The following is a 9,471-nucleotide window of genomic DNA, read 5'->3' as shown; positions in this document are numbered from 1 at the left end:
TAATCATTTTATTGCCATAAACTCAATATGATTGAGATGCTGATTTAATATATGTCTAACAGAGTTTTGTTTGGCAACGAGTTAAAAAAAAAACATGGGTTATAGTATGAAATAACTTTTGTGATCTTTTAAAAGTTTTAAGTTTTTAATTTTGAACTTTTTATGTTTGAGTTTTGAGTTTTTATTACACATTTTGAAACTTATATAAGTATTTTTATGTAACGCCCGGGTTTTCAGGGCTAAGCATTTTTGTCAATGTAATAGTCTAGGTCAACTATTGTAACTCTTTTTGAAGTAATAAATATAAAATATTTGAGTATTATGTGAATTATGTGTGTTTATGTGTTTATTATTTAATTATAAATGTATAATTAATAAAGAATAAAAATGAGCGTCAAAATTAAAGTGTGAGATAATCCCGATATCTCTACATAAAGTTTTAGAATACGTCTCAAGGTTTCCGTACATATAAAGAATGCCGAAATCCGAGCTATAACGAAGAAGTTATGGCCCGCCGAAGTTTTACGGCAAAACCGGCATGGCACCGGGAGACGTAAACAGTGAATTTACGATAGAAGACTTTTTAGCATTATCAATCTAAACAAAAGTCGTAGAATATGTTAAACTAAGAACATCGATAAAAAGAACGCCCAAATCTGACTTCGTATGAAGAAGTTATGATTTTTCTAAGATTCGGCTTAGCAGTGCACGGCCTGAAACTCGAATTTTAGTTCGAGCGGTTTTTGGCTTACGCAACGTAAATGAGAGTTGAAGATCTCATTAATAGGAAATCAACGGTAAAAAGACAGACAAAAACAGAGTCCGTATGTAGAAGTTATTAATTTTACGCAGACGTTTAACAGTATAATCTCCTTGTACTGTTAAATTTAAGATCGGTCGAGAATTAGCTGACGGTGTCAAAATGAAAGTTGTAGATCTTATTATTACCTACGCGTGGATATAAAGAACGTCAAAAACGGAGGTCGTATGTGAAAGTTACGGATTTTAGAAGTCGGAAGTGTGCTGTGCGAAAATGGGTGATGTGGCACAATCTTGGCCATTGCTTTCTCCCCAAGGCTTGCCACCAGATGGTGACATGTGGCACCAAGTTCAGCCACATTTCACCCTATAAATACCACCTCTTCCACCCTCATTTTCTTCACACCTTTCCCATTCTTTCTTCTCTTTACTCTCTCTCTCTCTAGAACCTCTCTCTAGCCCCGAAATCCCCCGAAAAGCCTAGGGAACCTCCCTAGCACGAGGCGGAAGCCCCGGAGTGCTCGAAGGCTCCGAGAAGAAGAGCTTTTCGGCTTGGGAACGCTGCTCCATGCAAAGCCCGGTTTTCTATAAAACCCGCTGTAAGTGAGCTACGCCTACGCTATTTTTAATATAACTTTTATTTAATTATAGTAACGTTATTAGGAACTTATAATAAATACTTGGGCTATTATTATGGGTTATATAAGTATTTTTTTGACGCTTATATAATAATAATAATAATAGCTAGACTATTAATTAGTCTCGACGAATAATAAACTAAACTCTAGTGGTAATAATACTAGGTTTCGTCGAAGAAAATTCTTTTTAAGAAGCGAAGCGCTGTCTGAGTTCGGAATCACCACCTTTTTAGGTGAGTGCATAGTTACTTTCAGCTTACACATAGATATGAAGTATTTTATATAAATTACGTGCTATGTGTGCATATTATCTGGATACTTGCTATCTATGTTAGATGAACGTTGTTATACATGTTTTCAATGATTTAAACTGTATATGTATTTTATATCTACGAAAATGTTGGGGTAAAACATGGGTAGATGTAATAGGTGATGTGTGATAAAATGATGAGAGGCCTCGATGTTGTTGTTGTTGATCTAGTCATCTAGCGGAGTATAGATGACGACCACAGACTCTTCTAGACAGTCCAGTGGAACACTAGCAGGCTCGCAACCTGTAGGTGTTGTGAACGATGTGTTCACCGGTGTACTTCATCCCCCACATGGTTGCCTATTAGGACATTTATTGCTGAGGAATCCCCTTAGTAGCAGTGTCCGTCCCGATGATGATCCTTAGGCTAGGTCCCTTATGATAGGTGTTTAGGGACGTAAAGTGAGGATAACGGGAACGGGTAATCGGATTATTGTTGATTGACGAAATTAATAAACTTATTTATTGTGGGTTGAAAACCCTATGTGCTCACCAGGCTCCCAAGCCTGACCCACTCAGTTTTATGTATTACAGGAAGTGGCGCATGAGCATAGGTGTGATGTTTTGGACGAGGGATTACGGATATAGGCCTGTAGATATGAAATAATGTAGTAAGGCTTATATTGTACTGTTTATACTTTTGATCTGTACGAACATGACATCCCGAGTCTTTTAATGAAATACATTTCTATGGAAATGCTTTTGATAAATCTTTATCATATTATTGTTTTGGGACAAATTCCGCAATTCTTTTATTAAAAGATAACTCTGATTTTGAAATAAAGTATAAACAAAACCGGTCTTTTCTGGCCGTGATTTTGGGGATGTCACATTTTACCAAATAATTTTAGATTCAACTTTTAGCTATTTGATATCATTACAGTATATATTTTAAATAAGCATATCCTAAATATTGTTGATTTCAATCCTAACACGATTCTTTGTTTTCATAGAAAAGTGAAAATTGATAAACTAATCAAGATAATCTACAAAATATAAACATAATTTTAAATAATTTGGATTATTTTATAATTATTAAAAACCTTCTAGAGGATTGTGGATATATACTTGAAGAATATTTTCCCTCTTATCCTTGTGTCGACACTAGATGTTAGTTAGGCAAAAACCATGACAAAGTATGTAAAATCAAAGTGTTAAAATGCCAAATTATCTAAATAAATACTGTAAAGAATAATTTACTGGATTTATGATGCTTGATACTTGATGATGAATAACTAGAAAGCAAAAGTAAGCACATATGTGTTAGCGGAGTCAAAGAAAAGTTTGTGGAAGCGAAAATACACGTTTATAATGGGAGATAAGATTTGACTTTGAAGAAGTCCTTTTTTATGAAACTCCCTTCTCTTTTACTCGTACATATTCTTTAAAATTAGAGTAAGTTACAAATTTGGTCACTCGCTTTACTAAATATCACAAGATTAGTACATATTTTCATATTGTTTCCACATTCTTAAATTAGCATGTTCTTGTGTGCTCCTTCTCTCATATAAAATGATTTCATTTTTTTGAAGTAAACTTGTAATTTTAAGTAAAAATACAAGACCATATCCACAACAAAATACAGACTTAAGAACAATATCGAAATACTTTCAAATTCTGGATTAAACATACAAACTTGTATAAAGTATAGGGACCGAATTTGTAATTTATTCTTAAATTTATTAAATGATAAAAAACATAAGGGAAATAGCAGCCATGTCAATCTCCTGATGCTTTCCTTTTAAACCCAAAAAGACGTTAATACCCTTTCCCAACTCCACTCCTACTCTTCTTGACGCGACCGCCGACTTCACTCCTCATCTGCCCTCCCACTTCTCACTTATCATGCCAACCTTTTATATTGCATATAATAAATAATAAATTTTCTATCGATAATAAAATAAATCAAGTGTTATTAAGCAAATGGATAATTTTATTACACTCCTTATATATTTTAAAAATACGACCATAAATTTGATACAGTTATGACATATAATTTGATATTTAAGAAGTTCAAAAATAATTATACGATGTTTAAATTCCGGGTTATATTTGGAATGCTCTATATAAAAAGTAAAAAAAGATTCTTAAATATAATGTTTTTATATAAACAAAAATTAATAATATTATGATAAGTTGATTATTGTTATAAAATTTTATGAATTATAAATTATTTATGATGTTAATTTGTTACTAATTCAGGGTAATTTAGGGTCTGTTTATATTTTAAATGTTTTGTATAAAAAAATAAAAATGGGTTTCTAAATATAAGGTTTTTATATAAACAAAAATTAATAATATTACGATAAGTTAATTATTGTTATCAAATTTTATAAATTATAACTTATCTGATATTAATTTGTCATTAATATATTGTTAATACTTAATAGTAATGTATGTAAAAAATACTAGCCTCCTGTATGACATGGGCTTTGTGGTTGCACTTCACGCACATGTTCAGGAACAACTCTCCTTAAATTCCATAGACTTTCATTAGATCATTGTTAAATAAATTAAATCAAATTAAACATTGTTAAAAAAAAAAAAAAAAAAAACTTTTAGCATTGACGGTGGTTTAATTTAGTTGAACCAAAGTCATTGACTAAAATTTATTTACATGTAAGATTTAAAATTGTTTAATTATATGGAAAGTAATTAATGAAAAAGAAGATTCACACAAATGGACAAATATTATATTTAAATAATAGGAGTATACTCATCGTATGGAAATTGTTAGTCAACTATGGTAGGGGAATACTTTTACTCTATATAAACCACACCAATATGGTATACGATAACCACTACAACACTTCCACTACCATTTCATACGCAACTAAAATTTCTCTTTCAAATTAAATGGCACTCCAAGCTCTAAACTCACCGGCAACAAACACGGCGGCGCCACCACCTTCCTTCCATTACAAAGACATGAATTTTCCGACCACCACCGTAATTCAAGATTCTTGGAATAAAGGCAAGCGTTCAAAGCGGCCGAGAACCACCACAAGCACGGATAGTGACATCACTCATCCATCGGAACCAGAAAAACCCACGGAGGAGGAGTACTTAGCTTTCTGTCTCATGTTGCTCTCTCGTGGAAGAACAGACACCACCTCCACCGCCACCGCTGCCGCTGTCGCTGCTCAGTCTCCTCCACTGCCACCACTTCATCAGTCTGTCTCTCACAAGTGTAGCGTCTGCAACAAGGGATTCTCTTCTTATCAAGCACTCGGTGGACACAAAGCCAGCCACCGGAAAAACGTCTCCGAAGACCACCCGTCTACTTCCGCCACCACAACCGCCAGCGCCTCCGCTTCCTCTGTTTTAAAGCCTAGTGGAAGAACCCACGAGTGTTCTGTCTGCCATAGAACTTTCCCCACCGGACAAGCACTCGGGGGTCACAAGAGACGCCACTACGACGGCAACAACCCCGGCACCGGAGCAACCGCCAGCGGCGTCACAACCTCCGAGAAGACCACCTCCTCCACCCATAGCCAACCGCGTGGATTTGACTTAAACTTACCCGCGTTCCCTGAATTCCAGTTGGGTTTGAGCGTTGACTGTGCGAAGAAAAGTCAACTGTTCATGAGCGAACAAGAAGTTGAAAGTCCACATCCGGCGAAGAAACAGCTTTTGTCCGTCGCCGTCGACTTACCAAATTACTAAATTACCCTCAGATACAGTAAAATTGTTTGATCTTTTTACAATTATTTTTATTAGGGCATTTAATGTAAAGATATTGTGCATTTTATACGATTGATTTTATTCATTAATTAATGAAAAATGAGATTATTTGTTGGCATTAATTATTGGATAAATATTTGTTTAATTTTTGAGGGGTAAGGGAAGAGAGTGGCGCCACCCAAAATGGTGGTGGGAATATTTAGTGGCTTTAAGGAAAACTTCCCATGTGAGTTCGTGCCTAAAATCACATGTCGAACACCTTAGATTCATGGGAAGGTGTTAGGTTTTGTTACAATGTATTCGGTCATTGTTTAAATTCTTATCAATTTAATTTGTTTATATATCATCTTAATGAATTTAATACATTAATTAAATGTTAATTCTTCTTGCATCGACTTGGTCATTTTGTTAATAGTGGTATGAGAAGAGACCGGTCAATATTTTTGTGAGAGGATAAGGATCAAGTGTGGTTTGGGTCAGTCAAAAGAAGGGTTGAACCAACCAAAAACAAAACAAGTCAATTGCCCACCAATCCACCACTAGAATGTTGAAAATGAAGGGAAAAGAGAGTGTTAATGATCAATTTGTCATGAATCATGATAATAGTAAAATTGTGTTATCATTTTTCTTGAAAATTATTTGATCTTTATGCGTTTCTTTGGCACCAGAAAGAGAGTAAGAAGTAAATTTTTAATTGAATTGTTCGTAAATTGTAAAGTGAAAATTATAATCTTCAAATATTATCAACAGTTATGAACCAGTCTCAACTACTCTCAGAATAATAACAACTCATTCACCCTCGTATTGTGTTGTGTAGCAAACTCTGAATATCCAAATGTGTATCCAAGACCTTCCAACTATTAGATAACAATTTGATATTTGGTAACACTTAAAATTCAATTATACCAAAATAACAAGAGATACTAAAATTGTTTAAATATTGAAAAGCTCTCCCTCAAAAGCTTGTTAATTAACAAGTTTTTGTTTGAAAAAAATAACTTAGAAAAAACTCTTACTATAGGTAATAAGTTTTTTCAAAGCTTTTCCATTTAAAAAAAGTTTCTATTATAAATAGTCTTGTAATGTCATTGTTTGATCGAAGCCCATAAGTTATTCACAAAAACCTCATAAATTCGGATTGAAACCAGCGAAATTTATTAAAAAAATATAGGGAGGACCAAAAACAGGTCATAAATTAGTATATTATTTTTCATCTAAACCATATAGCATGATTGATACATAGGGTATATGTTGACTTTAAAGCAATTGGGCGGTGGCCAAATTCCATCCTATGTCATCACTTGTACATAAACCGGAAAAGGTTTACAATGTGTTAAATTATAAATTGATTATAGTCCTCCTAAAAAAATTTAAGTCATGAGGGTAAATTTTGAAGTATTGAATGAGATAACAGTACATGTGAGTTTGCACTCCATTACTAACTTATTATGGGCGTGTTTGGCACGGAGCGTTTGAAAGCTTCTAGCTTGTAGTGTTAGCCAAAACGCTCCGTTTAAAACAAAAAAGCCTCGTTTGACACTACAAGCTTCTAGCGTTTAGTTTGATCAAAACGCTCCAAATCTAAATGCTACTTCATGTAGCGTTTAATAAAACGCTACAAGCTGTAAGCTATCCGCTACCTACTACAAGCTGCCCGCTACTAGCTAGATTTGTCAAACACGCACTATATGCGTGTGAGGCTTGTGGGCCGATCGATAATTACCTTTTCGATAAACTGTTCAAAAATGTTAGCATTTTAAGAGATTTATTTTAGAGTTTTTTCTATTGATTAATCTTAATCACTTATTTTAATTTAGAGACAATGATTTAAAAGATAATATATATTTGGTCATTGAATTTTTTTCGTTTATATTTACCTATTCAATTTGTTAAACTGTACACATTCAGTTTTTATAACCGGCTACTACAACTAACTGGAAAAATGATTTAATAAGGTAACCGCTATCCAAACGACTCAAGAAACTAGTGTCATCCAAGAAAGCTCCCCGCAGTAAGATCAAGCAAGGAGAAACATAAAAAAACGCATATCCAGGTGTAACACCCGAAGTCAGGAAGGCCAAGAAGGAAAGAAAACCCTAAGTCAAAGGGGTCAACTCGTCGAGTCCAGTGTGAAACTTGGCGAGTCCGAGCGGGATCCGGGTTCAGGAGTTAGTGACCGACTCGGCGAGTCTGGTCTGAGCGAGGAAAATCCTAAATCCCGAACTTGGAGCCTATTTAAGCATCTCATTCTCTTCCCTAAGGTTCCTTTACTGCCTCTCTAACCCAGAACACCGAACCCTAAGCCCCATTATTACCCTTTCAAGCTTCTAAGCCATTTTTGGGTGATTTGAAGGAAGAGGGAAAAGGGAAATCATTGAAGCTTCAAGGAATAGGCTTGGGAAGGGCAGATCTATAGTTTGGAGTCCATGCATGACTCAAAAGTCCTTTGCATGTATGAAGATCTGAATGGACTCGACGAGTCCTTTGAGTGGACTCGACGAGTAGAATGAAGTTGGGCTGGAACTCAGCGAGTTGGAAGAATAACTCAGCGAGTCTGATGAAGATTGCCTTGGACTCGACGAGTCTGTTCTTGGACTCGGCGAGTCAAGTCGCGAAAACCCAAACCCTTCGAGTTAAGACTCAGATTAGTGAGTTGAGTGGGGACTCAGTGAGTTGGACAGGCTAAGACTCGGAAATCGGTAGACTCGGCGAGTCAGGGGCTGACTCGGCGAGTCGAGTCGCGAATGGAAGGACTCTGAGCATATAAACTCGGCGTGTCAGTAGGCAGACTCGGCGAGTAAGGTTGACATGGAAGGTTGACCTTGACCAGGACTTTGTCGTTGACCAGAGTTGACTTAGTTGACTTTTGGGGGATAGTTAGACTAAGTGTTGCATTGTTATTGGTAGCTCGGGGAGCTAGTGGAGCAGGAGTTCAGAGAGTTGTCGGGCAACAGCTAGAGGGGTTATCAGCAAGTTCAACAAGTGCAAGTGAGTTTCCCTTTGTGTGAATGGGTCTAAGGCCACAATACTGGCCCATGTAGATACGAGTAGGAAGACTCGGGGGTTAGCCCTAGGCACAATATGCTAGTATGATATTCAGGACGAGGTCCATTGATAGCGGGTGGGTGCCCAAGGAATGGTTTATATGATAGTTTATACTTGTTGTCTGTGTGATACATATATGTGCCTGGTAGGGAGGTGAGTGTGGGTGAGGTCCCGTATCTCACCAATAGCAGAGTGTGGATGGTGTTCCACATCTCATTAGCAGCAGAACAGGGAGAGGCCCAAGTTAGGGAAAGAGTGAGTGTGGGCTGGGCCCATATCTCACTATCAGTAAGGGTGTGGAAGGGGTTCCATGACTCATCAATAACAGGACAAGGGCGGGGCCCAAGATAGGCGAGGCCTCAGGACAGGATTTGTGAGTATATGTTAGCTTATGTGCTGTTATATGCTTATGTGCTATTATATGTTAGCGGGCGGGGCCCAGTGACAGGAGAGGCCTAAGTTAAGCAGATCTGTATCCGAGCGGGGCTCGAAGCCAGGCGAGGCCTGGAGCGGCGCAGCCATATGTTAGCAGGCGAGGCCCGAGGTAGTGGGCGAGGCCCAGAATAGCGGGCATGGCCCAGTATGTGTAGTATGCGGTTATGCATGGTATGTGGTAGGTTGGGGAACTCACTAAGCTTCGTGCTTACGGTTTTTAGTTTTGGTTTCAGGTACTTCCGGTAGCGGAGGGAAGAGCTCGGGGTGATCGCATGGCACACACCATAGATTAGACAGCTTGAGAATGTTTTACTCTGATAATGAAAATGTGTTTTGGAAATTAATATTCTGGTTATGATATGGATTGATAATTATGTTTTACATAATGTTTTATAAAAGAAATTTTTAGTCTTGAATTTTGGGTCGTTACACCAGGACTGTTGTATCCTCGGATGAAGCTCCTGCTTCCTCATCCAAATCTCAAAGCATTCTAGTTAATGTTTAAGAAGAATCTGAAAATCACTCCGATCCAATCCTTAGACACAAAAGGCAGAGGATCATCCCTATCTAAAGCCATATGCATGACCAAACTGATACCAC

General features: G+C 36.8%; 1 long non-coding RNA gene and 1 pseudogene across 1 annotated transcript; both read left to right on the top strand.

Annotated features, from left to right (window-relative positions):
- The first annotated feature begins 1,185 nt into the window (after positions 1-1,185).
- LOC145014328 (uncharacterized) lies at positions 1,186-2,332 on the top strand. The gene is made up of 3 exons (XR_013665500.1): positions 1,186-1,358; positions 1,563-1,630; positions 2,242-2,332. It is a non-coding gene; the product is annotated as an uncharacterized LOC145014328 (long non-coding RNA).
- A 2,159-nt stretch (positions 2,333-4,491) lies between these two features.
- LOC145017743 (zinc finger protein ZAT10 pseudogene) lies at positions 4,492-5,513 on the top strand (annotated as a pseudogene).
- Positions 5,514-9,471: the final 3,958 nt, after the last annotated feature.

The sequence above is a fragment of the Lactuca saligna genome, chromosome 9 (genome assembly GCF_052625555.1).
Source record: "Lactuca saligna cultivar CGN05327 chromosome 9, ASM5262555v1, whole genome shotgun sequence".
In the NCBI taxonomy this organism is placed as follows: Eukaryota; Viridiplantae; Streptophyta; class Magnoliopsida; order Asterales; family Asteraceae; genus Lactuca; species Lactuca saligna.
Note: the sequence above shows the minus strand (reverse complement) of the source record. Positions and strands in the feature narration are given on the sequence as shown.